The 22,247-nt window shown below is 36.1% G+C and overlaps 2 protein-coding genes across 4 annotated transcripts in view; both read right to left on the bottom strand.

The window, feature by feature from the left end:
• The window catches only part of LOC117984519 (uncharacterized), a 54,300-nt gene extending 44,737 nt beyond the window's left edge, over window positions 1–9,563 (bottom strand). For all 3 annotated transcript variants that reach the window (XM_034971151.2, XM_069500326.1, XM_069500325.1), the window contains exon 1: window positions 9,409–9,563. The gene's annotated coding sequence lies outside the window, so the exon portion shown is untranslated. The remainder of the gene's footprint in view (window positions 1–9,408) is intronic.
• Window positions 1–22,247, bottom strand: part of LOC117984287 (zinc finger protein draculin-like) — a 321,299-nt gene that overhangs the window by 273,737 nt on the left and 25,315 nt on the right. The gene's annotated exons all lie outside the window — the stretch shown is intronic.

The raw sequence follows: 22,247 nt of genomic DNA, 5'->3' as shown, positions 1-22,247 counted from the left end.
TAGACAGCAACGGTTGAATTACAGAGAGGAAATGTTTGATTTTTTGCGATTTTCTCTTTGGAATTTTAAAGTAAAACCAATAGGTACGGTACTTTCTAGACGTCTTGGTGATAGTAGATGGCAATAATAGTAATCTAATACAGTTTAATAGGTATAATATTATGAGCGGGAAAGCTTTAACGATATTTTATTATCCGACTAGCTGATCCAATCCCGAGAAAAAAAATTGGTTTTCCTCGATAAAAAGTAGCCTATGCCACTCTTCAGGTCTTAAACTATACCCATGCAAAACATCGCGTCGATCCGTTGTGATGTGATTGAAGGACAAACCAACAAAGAAACTTTCGCATTTATGATATTATGGGTAGGGGAGGTAGGGATGTTAGTGATAGAATCCAGGGTTTGATGCCGTACCCTAGTTCGAGTTAAGGAGGATACGAAAATGTTAAAGCTTACCTACCCATCTAGTCTATCAACTTGCCTTACTTACTAAGCGCTTAATTATTCCTTCAATCACGTCACAAAGGAGCAACGGATCGACGTGATTTTTAGCATGGCTATATTTAAAGACCTGGAGAGATGTTATAGGCTACTTTTTATTCCAGAAACCTTTTTTTTTTTTTTTTTTTCCGGAAACCTACCTCAAGTCACGGGCATCATCTCATCACTATCCATATTATGAATGCGAAAGAGTATTTATTGGTTTGTTGGTTTATTGATTTATTGATTTATCGATTTGTCCTTCAATCACATCGCAGTTAAATTCGCATCGCATTTTTTGCATGCGTATATAGTTAAAAAGTCGTGGGCATCATTGGTAGTGAATAAATCTATCCTTCTCACGTTTTATGCTGGTTCTGGATTGGCTGTGGTTATGACGGTTCTGGACTCATAATAAAGCTTATTATGTTATCTGTATCTTTGGTTCAAAGTAAGTAAGTAAGTCAACAGTAGGTAGGTAGGTAGGTACGCCTATCACTCGACTTGTCAGATTTAATCCACTTACTTCGTAAAGGCACGCTGTTTATTGAATTCGAGCTGTGAATACCGAGCCGACAATTTTAATTAATACTGTTAAATCTTTTGCGGTAATATTATGGCGGAAAATTCTTTGAACTCTTTCAATTACGATCGTTTAATATGTTTACACAGCTTTGAAAATTTGAAATAAGTATGTATTTATTTTTTCGGTGGGTATTTACTTAAGTAATCAGTTGTAAAATTACTTTATACTAGACTAGCTTATGCTCGCGACTTCTTCCGCGTGGACTACACTAATTTCAAACCTCTATTTCACCCCCTTAGGGAATAAATTTTCAAAAATCCTTTCTTAGCGGATGCCTACGTCATAATAACTATCTGCATGCCAAATTTCAGCTCGATCCGTCCAGTAGTTTGAGCTGTGCTTTGATAGATCAGTCAGTCAGTCAGTCAGTCAGTCACCTTTTCCTTTTATATATTCAGATGATGCCCCGGATGCCCCTAGTTTTTTAAAAACTCCGTGGGAATTTTTTCATTTTCCGGAATAAAAACTAGCCCATGTCCTTCCCTGGATTGCAAGCTATCTCTGTACCATATTTCTTCTAAAACATCTGTTTGATGGGCCGTAAAAAGCTAGCAAGCAGACAGACAGATACACTTTAAAATTGTGTACTCACTGTGTGTACAAATGCGAATTTGAGCAACGTGAAATGCCAAAACTAAATGCGTAGGTATTTCAAAAAGGATATGCGTATTTGGGGCTGAATCTTCTATTTACCTACGCCCTATCATATAAATTATTTTGACCAAAGCTGGGGTTTTTCTTTGTTTGGACAATGTCCTTTCAGGCCAAAAAATAATATATGAGGACCTATTAATAATATTTTGAAATGTAAAATTACCAGTCGTTAACGTACCACGCTTCTGGTTGGGAAACACTTAATACAATTTTTGCTGGAAAAGGTTTGAGTTCCTTTAAAAATTCATACAAATTCGTGACTCACGTTTGCAGAGTACCTAGTAGTCTAATAATCTATATCTATCTTCGATACTATATATTTACTGTATATATTATATAAAGAGGTAATGTCGTTAAGTTTGTTTGTAAGGGGTAATCTTTGGAACTACTGAACCGATTTTAAAAATTCTTTCACCAGTAGAAAGCTACATTATTCCTGAGTGACATAGGCTATACGGGATCTTTAAAAACCTGAATATACGCGGGCGAAGCCGCGGGGATCAGCTATACCTAATAAAATTAAATTAGTATGGGGATATTTATGAATTTATAATGAAACGTGGCTAATTTAAATGCACCCGCTGTAAACTATACCTAAAGTGAGACCGCGCCCTAATTTATTATGAAAATAATAATATGATACCTATTAGGTATGCACCTAGTTGTTGTAGAGTATCAAACCCTTATCTCCAACCCGCAGGAACGCAGACTAGTAATTTCGCTCGGTAGAAGTTCATTTTCAAGTTATTGATTTCTTGAGGGGCTTATTTCTTGATTACTTTCTGTACCAATATGGCGGCTCTACTCGCCTGTAAGTGTTTTATATCTTTATAGATATATACTTACTTGTCTGTAGGCGCATGCCGTTATATAGGTACCTTTATGATATTAAATGATGATGAATATAAATATTTTATAATTGTATGACAATGCGTTCTAGCGAGAGTTCTAGAGTTCAAGTTATCAACTTGCTTGTGCCATACAAAAAACTCTCTTCTTACAAAAAAACCCAAAAATCCTCCCTTCCAGTCTAATATGTACAGAAAAATACGACGTGCGATTCAATACATAAAAAAGTATAACAATAATTAAAAAACTGGCCAAGTGCGAGTCAGGCTCGCGCACCGAGGATTCCGTACTACAGTCGTATTTTTTCTACATTTAGCACGATAATTCAAAAATTATGATGCATAAAAATAAATAAAAATCTGTTTTAGAATTGACAGGTAATGTTTTACATAATATGATACCCCACTTGTATATTACTTCGAAAATTGAAAATACTACAATTTAATTTTTTTTGTGTGATGTGACCCTAAATTCAGATTTTTCCCCTTATGTCTGCTATAAGACCTACCTACCTGCCAAATTTCGCGATTCTAAGTCAATGAGAAGTACCTACCCTGTAGGTTTCTTGACAGACCGACAGACAGACAGACAACAAAGTGATCCTATTAGGGTTCCGTTTTTCTTTTTGAGGTACGGAACCCTAAAAATCACGCATAGGTAGGTCAACACATTATTTTCGCATTTATTTGGAATCATCATATTTTAATCAATTGGCCCAGCAGAATGGGTTATGTTGCGATTAAACTGGTCCCAGTCTATAGAATGATCACGCAAGTCTATGGCATATTCGAAGAGGCGGCAACCGAAGACAGAACTTATAAAGACATTTTGATGGCATATTTCAACGAAAAAATATACACCACATTTTTTCATTGACAACTGATTTTCCTTTGATCATGATCTTAACTCATCAACAGCATCTTAACTAGCTAACTCTGCCCGGCTTTGCACCGTATAAACGTCATAAAATGTGATACATTATGATAAGCCTTCCTTACGAAATGTTAAACATCGGTGAAACTGAAAGCCGGGTTAAATGTTGGCGAGCGGTCTCCGCTCTCTTATGTACATTTCGCATTGCCCTAGGGCTTAGAGTTTAGATGGGCACAATCTAAAATTGATTAAATCTAATCGGGATGAATAAAAGTACAGTTCGCAGCCGAAAGTAATGTACATCGACCATTAGAAGGAGATAGCAGATTTGTAGAGCATTGTTCCTGTCGTTGAGATCGAAAAAACGGCATATACACTTTTATACACTTTTACAAGTACTTTCGAATAGTCGGATGCATCTACCACTGGTTCGGAATGCCTTTCCTACCGAGAAGAACCAGCAAGAAACTCAGCGGTTGCTCTTTTCAAATATTTGATATAGGTACAAGATTATGCATAAAAAACATACATGTATAAAAAAGTATTTGCAGTCTTGTGCGTTGCTGGAACGAGCTGCAGGTCAAATCCACGCTCTTTTATCATTTATATAATCTTCTATTGTGTAATATGCTTTTTTCAGGAGCATATTTTTAATAGATTTTTTAAACTTGTGCAAAGGTAAGTCCAAAATAGTTTGCGGGATTTTATTATAAAAGGTTATACCCATACCCACAAATGACCTTTGGACTTTCCTGAGGCGGAAGGTAGGAGCTGCAAGCTTGTTACTGCTTCTAGTTAGCCTATTGTGTAGATCACCAATTTTCTTGTAACTAAGAATATTTTGTCTAACAAAAATTATGTTATTATAAATATATTCAGAGGCTACTGTAAGGATACCTACTTCCTTAAATTTCTCTCCAAGGGAATCGCGTGGTTAGTTAGTAAATGTCACCAACTACCTACTCGTATATTATCTCAAACAAAAACCTAAACAAAAATCGCAAACTTTTGCCTCTCCGAGATCCTTGCGAAAAATAGGAACACCGTTTTCACACAATGGTACGCCGCGAAAGTTTACACATATAAAATTTTCCTCAGGCATACAAAACTTTTATGTTCGCTACCCCACCAGTTCTAATTCTATTTCCATATTATTATGTTACGTTCAAAGTCAACAATAGGCAAAATCAACATTATACGCGCAGTTAACTTCCTCAGAGTTTATCTGTTTATTTATCCGTTTGTTTATTTCAGCCATGTAGGTTCATGCAAACTGTGGTCCAAGTGCAGCAGCTATACCATCAACTGTGTTCCGTCAAAACTACAAAATGGGTGTATTTAACACCCACCAGCTCACTAATGACGTATCATCGCCAAGTAATTTAGCATTTCGATACGATAACGCGTAGCCTATCCCATACCTACTCAAATCAGTTTCTGAACTGGTTTGAGTATGGGTTTAAGTACCTTTTTTTATTCAGATACAAGTTAACCCATGAATGCAATCTCACCTGGTGGTAAGTGATGATGCAGTCTAAGATGGAAGCGGGTTAACCTGGAAGGGGTATGGTAGTTTTCATACAACCCATACCCATTTGGCTTCCACACCACATCGCACCCGAATGCTAAGTCACTTGGCGCCTGGCGGCATGGTTTTGCTGGTAGAGTGGTAACTAGCCACGGCCGAAGCCTCCCAAGAGACCACAACAGAGAGAGAAAAAAACCACTGCGCTAGTGAGGTCCTAGGCCCCGATAACCCTTCCAGATTAACGCACATTATTTTATCTTATGATACACACTGATGTGAGATCGCAGTGAAAAAATCAGGCTGGAGTTGTAAATGTATTTTAGGTTATTTTTTATCAGCAAGGGAAAAGTTAGTTACCCAATTGGATGTATTCATTCGGGAACTCGGCCCAAACTCCAAAGGTATCTACTATAGGCTATAGCTTTGTTGAAGTAGGTAAGTACCTATATACTTTACGTTGTTTTTTTACCAGCAAGGAAAAAGTTAGATGACCAATTGGATATATTATTGTTTCGGGAACTCTGGCCAATCTCCAAAGGTCCTATTACAGACTAGGTTTCTAAAAGTAAAGGTCGTTTTTCATCAGCAAGTAAAAAATTAGTTAACCAATTGGATATATTTTAAACTAGATGATGCCCGCGACTTCGTTCGCGTGGATTTAGGTTTTTGAAAATCCCGTGGGAACTCTTTGATTTTCCGGGATAAAGTAGTAAAAAAAAGTAGCCTATGTCCTTCCCCGGGATGCAAACTACCTTTGTACCAAATTTCGTCAAAATCGGATGAACGGTTGGGCCGTGAAAGGCTAGCAAACACAGACAGACAGACACTTTCGCATTTATAATATTAGTATGGATATGGATTATCTCAAGAGGTAGTCTGTGTAAAGTTGACTGCCCGGGCAGTATCAATCTTGGCCACCTTGCGAGCTTGGCCCGTAACACATATTATGTAAATTACCACCGACACGGGAGTCCCAATCTTTACCGGCGCATTTTATATGCTTATTTCTACGTCGACTTGTTTTTGTTTTAGTTTTTTTAAGCATTTGTTTTGTATTTATTGTTGTACTCGCAACTGCAATGGACAAATGTATAGCGACGAATAAGCTTGTTATTTTATTAAATTATATGACAACAAACGATAACGTGTAAGCCTAGATGGCCAATTAAGTTCAAGCTATTAAATTATAATAAAATAATTAAGATATATTTTGTAGTAAGTCATAGGACTTATGTAAAGAACCTATTCAAACAATCCTATGAAAATATTACAAAAAGGTTTTCTATAGACTAAAGTATCCCTAAACCCTGGAGCTAGCATGCGTTCTCTTTAAAGTAATTAATAATATGACCCTTATATGTTTTAGAAACTTACCTACAGTAGCAACGGGTAACATTAATAATATAATAGTGGGGGTTTTAGGATGCTACTGTACTAATGGCATGGGTATAGTGCCAGGGGTGTACAATTCAACAACGATACTTGGTAATTTATATTGATATAATATTGAAATAATATGTTAATCGCTAAAAAGTATCGATGTATCGAAAGCAAATTATCGATATTTTTTCAACAAGTCGTACTGTTAATGTTATCACCTTAGTTTTCTCGTACGTACAACTCAAAGGCACACTTCTCATGTGCACGGGCCACGCGATTCGTGTTTTTTTTTCATAGAGCTGGGTCAGGGGGTTAACAAGTCGTACTCATTTAAAATTAAAAAAAACGATTGCGTTATCAAAAAAAAAAAAGGTCATACGAAATTTAAAAATGCAGCCGCTATATTGATTTTTCTCAAAAAAATTATAGCCAGGGTCGCCGATAACGGTACCTACCTCATAGGTACATCCAAATCTGTGCAGGGTATTTAAAAGTTATGGTGGAATAAAAAAAACTCATACACTTACACACATAAGTTGGTATATGAAGAAAAATTATAGGTGGGTACTGTTTTGTATGGACTGTCGTATAAAATATAGCCATGTGGTAGATAATGTTATTGACAGCACGTAACATACAGCCTTTCGGAAACGGGTTTCTTCCGAGGCATCCAGTCTTCTGAATAAAATCTAGGTCACAGGAAATTTCTCCCTTATGTACGTCGGATGCGTTATAGCTGTCGTTATCTAGATGCATAATAATATTATGTTATGTTGATTGACGATTCTTCCTTAAGACTCGTTTACATTGGTAGACAAAGAAATACCGATATTTTTTGTAGCGTTATACCAGAGAACCGTTAACCGTTACATACAAAAGTAACGATATAAACAATTTTTTTTAAATTATACTTATAATAAATTGTGTGATATTTTAGTTAATGTTTTTCTTATTTTTTCTGTTACTTACATTATTTATCTGTTGTTTCACTTGTTTTATTGATTGTTGTTACGGTTATTTTATTTTATGTTGTTTATTTTATTTTATTGTTTTTCGTTTCTGTTACTTCACTGTTTGTTTCTGTTTTTTTTGTAAACATTTTTATATGATAAGAATGAGATGTGTAATTAAATGAGAGGTACGACACACTCATACATCCATTGACTTTATCTTGATACCATTGTTAATATCGTACCTATAGTTATAGTATTATAATAAAAAGTAATTGAACTTTTACTGGTAATAAACCGATCTCTATCTTCATACACTTATCATCCATCAAGAAAAACTGTTGAAAACTGCTGGACGTAGGTAATATTACAGAATAATTAATATTACCTAACAAGACCGTAATCTTACAGTATAGAAATTCTTGCAAGAGTACGTCATCATGTTCCGACGTAGACGTCTGTTGGTAAGTAATTCTATATATCGATGTATAAAATGATTCGCATTGATTTTTCTCATGGGAGTTCCAGTACGATGCTGTGTAGACACAGATATGGGTTTAATAAAACTGCCATACCCCTTCCAATTTAGCTCGCTCCATCTTAGACTGCATCATCACTTAAGTACCACCAGAGTGAAGGGCTAACTTGGCTTCACTAACGGAATAAAAAAAAACATTAGCAGAACTTTCTAATTGCGCCCTAAGCAGAACGTAAGTCAAGCAAATGATTACCAAAGTGGTATCGATAAAACTCCATGCTCAAAACCGATTTATCTAACAGGCATGCTTCCGAAGCACCCTGTTTGCGAAATGAAATGTAGGCCAGAAGAAATTTCGACCTTATGTATGAAGCAAAGAGTATAATATGGCATGAACAACGTACATAAATATGTAACTAATGCCAGTATGTTGGTAGATACTCTTCCTTAAAGACCGCCTACAGAATTCTGTAAAAATATTACACTACCTAAGCATTTATGTAAGTAGCTGGTAGGTACTTAGGGAACTCTTCAAAAGATATATACATCATCATCATTATAATATTATTATCAACCCATTCCAGGTTCACTACTAAGCACGGGTCTCCTCTCAGAATGAGAAAGGTTTGCCCATAGTCTACCCCACTGGGCAAGAGCGGATTGGCAGTCTTCATACACCTTCAAGAACATTATGGAGAACTCTCAGGTATGCAGGTTTCCTCACAATGTTTAAAACACAAATGTAAGTAGGTACGTCCCGGGATCGAACCCCAGACATTCTGTCTGCTAGCTTTTCATGACCCGTCTCATTTGATAAAATTTGGTACAAAGATAGCTTGTATCACATAAGACTTCTTTTTGTTCCGGAAAACTAAGGACAAGAGATTTTTAAAACCGTAATCCACGCCGAAAAAGTTGCGGGCGTCATCTGCTTTGCACAGAGATAGCTTGCATCCCGAGACGGATATAGGCGACTTTTTATCCCGGAAAATCAAAAAGCTTTAAACTTACATGGACAAAGTCATGGGCAGCATCGGGTTATGTAATAATTAACAAAACTAAAGGTACTTTTCGAGTCACGGAAGAATCAAGAAAGGAAGAGCCCAAATTCGGGCCATTTGGTTTTTGACACAGTTCAACTTTGCTTAACAAGGCTTTCGCTGTTTTTATTAGGTAATAGCAACCAAATATGGACAAAGCCAGAGTTATGTACGGGCAGAATGAAAAGTAATATACACTACCATACCAACACTAAAATACCAACCCCTTTTCATAAATGCGCGACTGGAAGACGGATTACTCAAAGGATTTCCGGCTAGTGTGCGCGTATCCTAACTTCCTCTTGCGCAGGACATGCGCAGTACCTACCTACTGAGACGCGCGAAAGTAAGCTTTAACGACACTGAACTTTTCGTAAAGTTTTATCACGATATGAATATAAACAATTCAGTGTGCACTACATCTATTACGCAATGTCGACGTCTATCTACTAAATAAAGTTCTAAGTTTAAGAAAGAAGCTTAACAAAACAAAATATGCATCAATTATTATCAATGAAGCTACTACCATAGTTCTTATAAGTCAAAAAACATAACAAATCATCTTATAAGAGAATAAGTAAAGAGGAAACCTGTTGTTTATTTATTCGTATCAACGATTCACTAGAGTGCCGACGCGCGCGTAATCACTGTCATATATTATGCGGGGGGCAGACGGGGCACCTGTAGCGTCTATCTTGTTCTACGTACGTACAGAACGAGAGCCACGAACGAGCGTTTCACGTACGATCCGACGGAGCACTGAAAGCTCTACCGCCCCCGCCCGCCGCGCATCGACCCGAATCGCCCATACCAAAGCGAGATTTTCATTTTCATCAAAACGACGAGTTATTCTTTGCCAGGTTTTGAGACACTGAAACATAATTTTTTTTCGTAAATCTCCGCGGTCGTTTAATTAAAACACTTCCAAAACACTTCAATTCCAAAAGAATTATACATTTCATACTGTGTTTTACTCCTTTTCTTTGTAAAAATGCCGTGAAATATTTGAATGAAGTTTATTATTATTTTTATAACCAAAGCGAGATTTTTATTTTCATCAAAACGACGAGTTATTATTTGCCAGTTTTTGAGACACTGAAACATTTTTCTTGTAAATCTCCGCGATCGTTTTATTTAGCTGATGCTCGCGACTTTGTCCGCTTAGATTAAGGATTTTAAAAGCCGAGAGCTTTTTAAGAGTAAAACTTCATCATACGGCGGAACCATATCCACGCGATGAACTCTGACTTGTCCGGTTTTATTTTTTCATAAATCTCCTCGGTCGTAAATCTGCGCGGTTTTTTAATTAAAATATGTACGTTTATTCCAAAAGAATTTATATTTCATTCTATTTTGTATATAATACCTAATTCTTTTGCTTTCTAATATCATTGAAAAGATCCCGTAAAAATAAGTAGGTATTATTTTTATAAACCGTTGTCTAGTGCTAAATATAGCTATAAGATGCAAACACATTTATGCTGTATATGTATATTATCAGGATATATCGCGATGTTATGTATATGGAATAACATTAACATTTAACAAAAACACTGAATTTCAGATTTTTTACTTAGCAACACCGTATATAGGGGACAGCGTGACACAAGATGGCAGCGTTAGTTCCGATTTTACCCACGCGCTAAAAGAGCCTTGTTGCACTAATATCAGTTATCACATTCTGATGTTAGTTATTAAAACTAGGTCGCGCGTGCTCTACGACACACAAGATAACGAGAAGTATATTAAAATTCTATGTTAAAATTAGCCACAAATGACTAACCGTTGTAGTCGATTACCGTTACACGATTTCGGTAATATTTTCAGCTTTTACAGTGACTCGCTAATTAGAATTTAATATCAATTTACTTTGAGAGGCTATTGTTTCAAGAACAAAGATGTTTAAACATTTTTATTTGTAACAGATAGGGCAACGAGGGAAACGTCATAAATCATAAGAAATGGGCAAGTTTGCTCGAGTTAATTTTTTCAAGTCTTTTACTAATAAATTTTGGCGTAATTTCACCCAGGCAGAGTGAACTAGAGTGAGGGAACTCTCGGTTTGATCCCGAATCAACGATATGTCAAATATTATGCTTTGGGTGACGTGAAATCAAAGAAAAATAGGGCGCGATTCATAGGCTACCTAGTGACGTCGAAGCCTCGAAGTGTTGTTACAAATTCCCTAACTGTCGTGAACAGCTGTGCCTTAGGTATAAGCCCAGAATAAGAGGGGGATTCCAACACCAATGGGTATAAGTACTGATACAAGATCTACGTGTCTTACATCGACCTTCATCAAATTAAAAATATTTTTATCCTTTTTATATACCTATTTAACTTGATTGCAGTGTCATTCTAATTTTGATAACATCATAAAACACGATTTTTGTTTGCCCGTTCCATATTGTTAAATTAGTTCCATTGACCTCCTTTCTTTCAAATTGGTTAAAAAGAGAAAAAATATAGTCGCTCTGCCCTCGAAGCAAATCTCTTTGTGAAAGCATGAACTTGATACAGCTGTTCGCTGCTCCTTTGTAATAAAAATATCCCCAACTTATAGGAACTGACTTTATTCCATTTAGACAATACTTAATAAACTTCAATCTTAGTTCTAAACTATTAACTTCTTCAAGACATAATTATAAATTCTAATTTTCCCTGCTTCAAATCAATAGCTCCCGCTCTTATTGCCGCCATTTTTACCTCCCCTCATAATTCTTTTTTTAAATTCAACTGTAGGCAAAGCAATGTCGCTAACAATCGGCCATTCTGACTTCATGTCTGTCCTCAGACATTCAGGCTCAATTGAAAGAGATTCTCATTCTATCAAACTCATAGTTTTATCTTGATTTCATGATCACTAACTTTTCATTAATCAAACCACTTCTTTGGTTGAATTCGAAAAATTTCATCTTTTCTTGTCAGGGTTTCTTATTTTATCAAACTTTATATTAATTTCATAATCACCTAAACATAATTACTTAAACCAAACTATTTTTTTGGTTGATTGTTGCATTCGAAGTATTTCATCTTTTCTTGACAAGGGTTCTCATTCCATCAAACTCATAGTTTTATCTTAATCTCATAATCATCACCTTTGCTTAAACTAAACCGCTTTTTTGGTTGATTGTTGCATTCGAAGAATTTCATCTTTTCTTGGCAGGGGTTCTCATTTCATCAAACTCATACTTATATCTTAATCTCATAATCACCATCTTTGTTTAACCAAACCACTTCTTTGGATGATTGTTACATTCGAACTTGTCAGGGGTTCTTATTTCATCAAACTCATAGTTTAATATTAATTTCATAATCACCATCTTTACTTCAACCAAACTATTTCTTTGGTTGATTGTTGCATTCGAAGAATTTCGTCTTTTCTTGACAAGGGTTCTCATTCCATCAAACTCATAGTTTTATCTTAATCTCATAATCATCACCTTTGCTTAAACTAAACCGCTTCTTTGGTTGATTGTTGCATTCGAAGAATTTCATCTTTTCTTGGCAGGGGTTCTCATTTGATCAAACTCATACTTATATCTTAATCTCATAATCACCATCTTTGTTTAAACCAAACCACTTCTTTGGATGATTGTTACATTCGAACAATTATTTCGTTTCGGCCATCCTTTTCTTAGAATGTCCTCATTCACACATCAGACAGACATAGACATCAGTTTAATATTCATGATCATTGTCAATGATGCCTAATGGCCGCAAACTAATAGTCTCAGTCTCTTATTATGATCGTCATCATATCCCCAACGTCATGACATCAGTAAAACATCCATGATCGTTCGTCAATAATGCTTATTATTACTTGTCACCTTAATTAACTATATCATTTACGCCATGACAGCCCGCTCACTAGCCTATGGTCATTCTCTTATCATCTTAATCATCATCTTAATTAATTATATCATTTACGCCATGGTGGCCCGCTCACCAACTTGATGGCCGCAAACTAATAGTCTCATTCTCTTATGGTGATCGTCATCATATCCACAACGTCATGACATCAGTAAAATATCCACGATCGTTACGTCAATGATGCCTGAAAGGAACAAAATAAAAAACTATTAAGCAGTATCTGAGTTCTTTAAATGTGTAAATGCAGTGTAACTTTAGAGATATACTCACTTATTATTAATTGTCATCTTTAACTAACTATATCATTTACGCCATGGCAGCCCGCTCACTAGCCTATGGTCGCAAACTTAATAGTCTCATTCTCTTATCATCTTAATCATCATTTTAATCATTATTTTAATCATCATCTTAATCATCATCTTAATTAACTATATCATTTACGCCATGGTGGCCCGCTCACCATCCTGATGGCCGCAAACTAATAGTCTCATTCTCTTATGGTGATCGTCATCATATCCACAACGTCATGACATCAGTAAAATATCCACGATCGTTACGTCAATGATGCCTGAAAGGAACAAAATAAAAACAATTAAGCAGTATCTGAGTTCTTTAAATGTGTAAATGCAGTGTAACTTAAGAGATATACTCACTTATTATTAATTGTCATCTTTAACTAACTATATCATTTACGCCATGGCAGCCCGCTCACTAGCCTATGGTCGTAAACTTAATAGTCTCATTCTCTTATCATCTTAATCATCATTTTAATCATTATTTTAATCATCATCTTAATTAACTATATCATTTACGCCATGGTGGCCCGCTCACCATCCTGATGGCCGCAAACTAATAGTCTCATTCTCTTATGGTGATCGTCATCATATCCACAACGTCATGACATCAGTAAAATATCCACGATCGTTACGTCAATGATGCCTGAAAGGAACAAAATAAAAACTATTAAGCAGTATCTGAGTTCTTTAAATGTGTAAATGCAGTGTAACTTAAGAGATATACTCACTTATTATTACTTGTCATCTTTAACTAACTATATCATTTACGCCATGGCAGCCCGCTCACTAGCCTATGGTCGCAAACTTAATAGTCTCATTCTCTTATCATCTTAATCATCATTTTAATCATTATTTTATTCATCATCTTAATCATCATCTTAATTAACTATATCATTTACGCCATGGTGGCCCGCTCACCATCCTGATGGCCGCAAACTAATAGTCTCATTCTCTTATGGTGATCGTCATCATATCCACAACGTCATGACATCAGTAAAATATCCACGATCGTTACGTCAATGATGCCTGAAAGGAACAAAATAAAAACAATTAAGCAGTATCTGAGTTCTTTAAATGTGTAAATGCAGTGTAACTTAAGAGATATACTCACTTATTATTAATTGTCATCTTTAACTAACTATATCATTTACGCCATGGCAGCCCGCTCACTAGCCTATGGTCGCAAACTTAATAGTCTCATTCTCTTATCATCTTAATCATCATTTTAATCATTATTTTAATCATCATCTTAATTAACTATATCATTTACGCCATGGTGGCCCGCTCACCATCCTGATGGCCGCAAACTAATAGTCTCATTCTCTTATGGTGATCGTCATCATATCCACAACGTCATGACATCAGTAAAATATCCACGATCGTAACGTCAATGATGCCTGAAAGGAACAAAATAAAAACTATTAAGCAGTATCTGAGTTCTTTAAATGTGTAAATGCAGTGTAACTTAAGAGATATACTCACTTATTATTAATTGTCATCTTTAACTAACTATATCATTTACGCCATGGCAGCCCGCTCACTAGCCTATGGTCGCAAACTTAATAGTCTCTTTCTCTTATCATCTTAATCATCATTTTAATCATCATCTTAATCATCATCTTAATTAATTATATCATTTACGCCATGGTGGCCCGCTCACCAACCTGATGGCCGCAAACTAATAGTCTCATTGTCTTATCGTGATCGTCATCATATTATCCACAACGTCCTGGCAATAACATGGCACATTTTGCTATAAGTAATATCTTCTGCATATTTCAATAGCTTATAAATTTTGTTTCTTGTATGACATCAATCTCTTTATCAAACTATGATCTTTAAATTGTACCGCATTTACATCTTGATCATCATTACAGATTCTTGCTGAAACAGAAATAAAAACAAAGCAGCAACAAAATCACCATTAAAAGGTGGTACATAATTTATTATTGTTAATTGTCGTGTTTTAAAAACGTTTAACTTTCAAGAGTAAAAGATTAATTTTTTTATTACGATTCCCGCGCATAATTTTTTGCGCAAATATATATTTTTTCAGATTTTTTTTTAATGTGCTGTTTAGTAATTTTTTTTAATTTTACAAAAAATTATATCACAATTAAAATATTTTAAGTCATCTACGATTCACCAGGCTGCATGGTCTACGACCTTTGCCTTTTCGAGGAACGAATCGAAATATGCATACTACACCTATACAGCTGCATTCCAATTTATGATTGATCCAAAAAGATAACAAATATGGCGATACTGATCACGTGACTTTATTTTGACTTGACCTCTAGTGATGCGCTATTGCTGAACTAACTATATTGGGAATGTGGACGTTTGAATGAATTAACTCTGATGTAAAGAATTATATTTTCATTTTATGCACTTGCAAAACTTATAAGTCCGTAAACACTATTACGAGAACGCAATATAAAATAACTTTATATATCTATTGATGGTTCGTAAACAATGGGGCCGATTCTGTTGTACACAATGCTATATTAAAATAATTTGATTTAAATAACTCGATCAATTTCCGATTCTGAACGAATTATCGATGTGTACGGTCCCTGACATTCATACATTTTTCGTCTGTGGTTGCAATGTCTAAAGAAATTAAAGAATGCGAAACGTCAAACTAGCATTTTAGTTTACTCTGTGGATCTTAATTTTGTTTTCATTTCATTTTTAATAAAAATTTTGCTTAAATCATGGATAAAAAGAATGAATTTTACGTGTAGGTATATTTGATATGTTGTTCGTGGACCACAAGGCATTAGTGAGTGTTTTAAACTGTTTTATCATCGGGAAAAGTGTTAACGACGTTTATGTCACGGTGCTTTTTACTTCGAACAAAACTATGGAAATATGAACTGATATAGGTAGTTTGTACATCAACAGCTAATAATATTTGTAGTAGCAATACCAAAGATTATTTTTAATGCCGGCATAGGTACTTTTCTCTAGAATCGTTACACGTTTCGTTATACGCATATATATTTTTTTTTGTTAAAATAATCAAAATATACCTAGTGTATTATTTTAATAATTTCGACTGTAATATAAATTCTTATAAACATTTTATAAATCAATAAACTGATTGATTGCCTCCTAATGCCCTATTCATTTTAAAATTATTAAATTTCTACATTTTGATGAAATAATAAATCGACATTAATTAGTTTGACATCATACAACTTTTCTCACTTCCAGATTCTCCCGGGTTAGGTTATCCCATAGATTATCTACTAAGTATATTGTTATCCTATAAGTTATTGGTAGGCTCAAAAGAGCTAGAACCCAGAGCCGTAAAACCAGTAAAAAAAAAAGTTATCGATCTGTGGTCAATGAAGTGTAGTTAATAAATAAAGGCCTTAAAGGACTGTTATCCAGGGCCGTAAACTAAAAAAAAAAAAAAATAAACCTTTATTTTATGTTTCACCCAGTTTTTTTTTTACCCTTTTTTTTTTGGTCGGTGTGTTTTACTACATTTTTCATTCGGATTCGTCCAGAATTTGGACAGTAAACACTAGACACGACGTTACTGGTTTTTTTTTTTAATTTAAAATGCTATGTTATACTTTATTAAGTTTAATAAAACAAAGATATTGTGATGATATTACTTTTGTTTTAAATAGTTCACACTCAACTTAGACACAAGTTTTACCTCTTTCATTGTTACTATGTTAAATATTAAGCAACAACAATGAAAGAGATAAACTTGTATCAAAATAACCTCGAAAAATTATAACAACAATAGGTGTAGGATAAGGGCTATATATAGCAGAACAACAGAACCATAGTTATGGGTATATCTAAGAAAATTAGTTCGTACACCAACTACTAGGAGTGCTGATTTCCTTGATGGTTTCGTATAATATTTTCCGCGAGTGATAACTCTATACCCTAATATAATACTACTCTATTGTTTATGATTCCGGACTTTTCCTAAAGTCCATTTGAATATTTTAAAATATAAATTATTATAATATCTATGTTCTGCATTTTAGTCGAGACAAAATCAAAACTCAATTTAACACTCAAAGTACATAGGTACTTTAATAAACGAATAAAAATAGGTACTCACAAAATTGTGGGCGATGAGTAATCTTCACTTCGGAACTAATAAAAATATCCCCAACTTATAGGAACTGACTTTATTCCATTTAGACAATACTTAATAAACTTCAATCTTAGTTCTAAACTATTAACTTCTTCAAGACATAATTATAAATTCTAATTTTCCCTGCTTCAAATCAATAGCTCCCGCTCTTATTGCCGCCATTTTTACCTCCCCTCATAATTCTTTTTTTAAATTCAACTGTAGGCAAAGCAATGTCGCTAACATTTGTAACCTTTAATCTAATTTTAGATCATCAAAGTTAACGTTTATACTTACTTACGTAATAAATTTGACAGTTTTATGGAGATAGAGGCCGGTAGAAAGGCTGCCCTCTTTCTGCCTGCAGAAGTGATGGTTCAAAGTTATCGAATCCACTTATAGGATTATCTTCGAGAATTTTTGGCCGGATATCATTTTTTGTGGTGGGCAATCCAGCCCGCCGAATCCAGCTCGGCTGGGCAACGTTCTAAAAACACTGCTCGACGCATAGGTCTCTTGTAGGGACTTCCACGTGCCACGCTCTTACGCGGCCTGAATCCAGCGGCTCCCTGCGACTCGCTGATGTCAACTACATTTTGAACAAGAAGACATCTCGAATTTATATTGTTCAATATCACCTAATTGGACTCAGGATTTTAACTCATATAGACTCGACGCAATTTGTCCAGTTCATTCAACTAGTGGGTCGTCCATCTAAAGATTCAACTAGCCTCCTAAAAATCAATTGCTCGGACCCTACTAAATCCACCCCGACGCTCCTTTCGTTTAATATGTCCATCAAGTTAAATATTCGCCTTTTGAAGTCGAAACTTTGCCTACCTGCCAAACTTTCACGAGTTGGGTTTTTAGACGGATAAACGATAGAAAAATTACTTACTTAAAGATCTATTCGATTATTTTCTAGATTAGGTGTTATTGTGGAAACGCCATATTGCGTATAGTCTACTAAATAATGCCTCCGACTTTGTCAGCGTACATCTAGATTTTTCAAAAACCCGTGGGGACCAAAAGCTTATGTCGGTAGGTACCCGGGATGCTAGCTACCTCTATTCCAAAATATCGTCAAAATCGGTTGAACGGATGGTTCATAAAATCGTAGCAGACAGACACACTTTCGCATTTATAATTATTTAGTAACTAAGGATATGGATTTTTTGCTACTCGGCGCACCAAGTTCTTCGGTAGGTAGGTATAGTCTCGCTAAAAACTGTCCGAGAGAGATCTCTTTAACGATAAGACCGCCTGTGTATGCTTTTATGTATGGTCCGTTACAGGATGAGTGGCAATCGGGGTATGATGAGGCGGGGGGACGCGGGCACCCCGCACATCCGCAGGTCACCCGCGCTCGCCCGGTGCGGGGCGTTATCTCCCTGATTGTCATCTCGACCTGTCGTGTACTATAGGTAGGTACCTACAAGGTTAATTTTCTTTATGTAGGTATTTTTTCTATATGATGTGTGGGATAAAGTATAACGAAAATATTATATTAAGCCATTTATAGATACTTTGTCATTTATTTGGAATTACTATTTCGCTACGTCTCCGTGTGAACTACGAACGGAACGTATACCTACGTACAATACTCTGATCAATAGCTTACAGCAAACCGAGCCGGGGAGGTATTTTGTACTCTATGTAGCATTGAAAAATACTCATATATAGCGATTAGCGAGTCTTTTCTCTTTAGTATAGTCGGTTAACAAAATCAATCAGTAAAGTAATGTTAAGCACCTGTTACTGGAACGGCTGTTTTAAATTAAATCTTCACATTCCTTTCCTTATCGAATTTTGACGAACCGCCTGACAAGGTGGTAAGCGCTATGGTTGTAATAAGTGGGAGGCCCCGGGTTCGATTCTTGACTGTGGCGATTTAGGATATCGTCATCATCGTCAACCGATAGACGTCCACTGGCGGACAGAGGTCTCTCGTAGCGACTTTCACATACATCGGTCATCATCATCATCAACCAATAGACGTCCACTGCTGGACACAGGTCTCTTGTAGGGACTTCCACACGCCACGGTCATGCACTACCGATCTATTCAGGGGCTCGCTGCGACTCGTTGAATGTTGTCTCACCACCTAGTGGGGATAAGCCAACGCTGCGCCATTTTGCGCTTTCCGGTGAGGTCGCCATTCTATCACCTTGGGACCCCATAGGTACGTCTATTGGTTTTTTGTGCCCTGCCCATTGTCACTTCAGCTTCGCAATACGTTAGGCTATGTCGATTAGGTACTTTATTCTCCTAAGGATCTCCTTATTTAATTGAAATATTTTTTTTTATCCATACTACAATTATAAATGCGAAATATGATAAATGCGAAAGTCTGTCTGTGTGCTAGCCTTTTACAGTCCATTCATCCAACAGATTTAGACGAAATTTGGTACAGAGTTAGTTTACAGCTCGAGGATGGACATAGGCTACTTTTTATCCCGGAAAATCAAAGAGTTCCCATGGGATTTTTAAAAATCCGAAATCGACGCGGACGATGTCGCGGGCATGATCCAGTTATTTATTTGCCTCTAGTCTAGTCAGATGGGAGGCTTCAGCCTTGGGCAGTTAGGTATACTCGTATTCGAAACGCCAAATTTCTTGACGGCACAACTAGGGATATCTACTCGTGTGGCACAACTTTGCCTACAGAATAGCGATTCATATAGGTAGGTATACGTACCTGAAAAGAAACGGCGGTAAAAAAGCATAAGTTGCAAAGGCGGGTCGAAAGCAATAAAGATCTTGCTTTGGCTCTTAAAACACAAGTTTCCCCGGAGCGACCTCCCTTCAAAAAGGGCTTACAAGGGTTTCCATTGCTAGATAGGTACAAGATACACCCTCGAGGTAGGTACTTTCATATTGGAGTACCTATACTGTTAATATCACAATTCCAAATCGTAATTATAGTCCGAACAAAAAAAACTCACTCGCTATCTTAGCTCTATGTGCCAACTGCCATGTCAAAAGTACGATTTTATAAGGGCAAACCGTATTTGACACAATAAAGAGCCAACATGGCGAGTGAGAACTTAAAATTTACGCATTATAATTATCGTCAAAGCCTAATAACTGTATTAGAGCTTCTACACTCTAAGTAGGAACCCTTCTCACTCTGAGAGGGGACCCGTGCTCAGTAGTGAGCCGGCGATGAGTTGATCATCATGATGATGAGACAGTAAGTTGATACGGCATAATGAGATACAGTTAAAAAAACCGACCTAATGAGACCCTCGCTCACCGAGTGTTCCGAACTACAATCATATTTTTTCGACAATTTGCACGATAAATCATAAACTATTATGCATAGAAATAAATAAAAATCTGTTTTAGAATGTACAGGTAAAGCCCTTTCTTGAAAGTTGAAAATTATCGTGTAGGTTTCTTGACAGACACACACACAGACAGACAACAACGTGATCCTATAAGGGTTCCTTTTTTCCTTTTGAGGTACGGAACCCTAAAAATATCTGTTTCAATACTTAGCACGCCTGCTTCAAAACTTAATTACCTATCATGAACTACATACATACATATAATACATACAATGATAAAATCATAACACTCCTTTTGGCTTCGCTGTAGTCGGGTAAAAAGCCATTCAATAACGACAGACGTCAAATGACTTCAGCTATCGATCGTCCATTTCCTGAATGTATGAACATTTTTCTCTGAAAACGGCCGAAAATCGCTTTGTGGGCCGCCAAATATTTCGAAGCTATCAATTTTCAATAACGATTCCAAAATTGTATTTTATCGCACCTAAGAGAACCAATAGGTATTTCAAAGCGAGAAGAATGTGAAAACTTTAACACAAGTACCTATCCCTGCCTTGTGCGCTCCTCAGCGCTATCCATACAAACGTAGTTTGGTTCTCATTCGAATATTAACCAATCAAACTCAATGTACACATTTTCTAGCTAAACAAATATCTGTCTTTGTAGTTTTCCAAATCACCGTAAAAGTGTGCACTACGCTTAGTACAGTACGCGGCAGAAAGTAATGTACATCGGCCTTTAGAATTACATTTCGGCTTTGTAGAGCGTAGTCTCTATCTCTATCACTCATACCTATATCCCATTTTGTCGGTCTCAATGACAGGGACAACGCTCTACAATTCTGCTATCTCCTTCTAAATGTACTGAACGAGATTTTATGTCTCACTAACGTTGATAGTATTCGAGTGGCGAAACACTTCCGCGTTATAGCAAAAAGCTTAAGTTTACACATCTACAGTCAGCGCTCCAAGCGGAAACTTTGCGAAACTCTTCAGGTCCATTTGACTTTGACGTTATTGTGTTTCGACTCTCGAATTCTAGCAACGTTGGTGACACGTAAGATCTTATACTAAGCGTAGGGTTTCAAAGACACGCCGGCTTAAAATTTGTATGTAAATCCTAAATAATATCTGTGTCCGGGGTAAAAGCACCCCGTATGGGTTCGAAACTAGTCGGGCTAACGTTGACTGAACACGTGAGTACAGCCGGGACAGATATTATTTAGAATGGAAATCACTCACGGCAGTTTAAACGCTTGTATGTAAATCCTTTGTATCTTTAAAGCTAGAAGACTTCTTTACTGAAACAAACCACATACACATATTATATTTGTTTCTAAAACGTGTCTACAAAATTTAGTAACGTAAGTTTACAACGTAATACTACGTGTAATATCTTTGAAGTGCACTAATACTGAATAAAATCCTCTTAACATTTTTTTTGTTCACGCGATCATGCAAGGTCACACTTCCTCGAATAAAACTTCAATTTAGGGGAAAAAAAATATTGTCTCCCGTATCAGAGATCTTCAAATAGGAACATTCGGATTCATTGGAATACCTACAGTTGGGTATTTTTATTCAGACAGCACGTGTCTCGCGTTTCAACTGAAGTATCCACACATAGATAAGGTTTCCTCGTTTAGTATTCCCTCCATAAAGTCTTACGAGTCTCGATAGTGAAAGGTAAATAGGTGCCTATAAAGGAATGGGACCTAAGATGCACGGAGCTTACTGCATTAGATAGTAGGTAGGTACAAAGGTAAGTTCAGTACATGGTAGAAAATAATGTACATCGACCTTAAGAACTTTAATTCCACTTATAATACAAGGACCGTCCATGACGATACAAATGTGACC

Source organism: Maniola hyperantus, chromosome 8 (assembly GCF_902806685.2).
Source record: "Maniola hyperantus chromosome 8, iAphHyp1.2, whole genome shotgun sequence".
NCBI classification, from domain to species: Eukaryota; Metazoa; Arthropoda; class Insecta; order Lepidoptera; family Nymphalidae; genus Maniola; species Maniola hyperantus.
The sequence above is the reverse complement of the archived record's forward strand: the minus strand, read 5'-3'. Positions and strand labels throughout refer to the sequence as shown.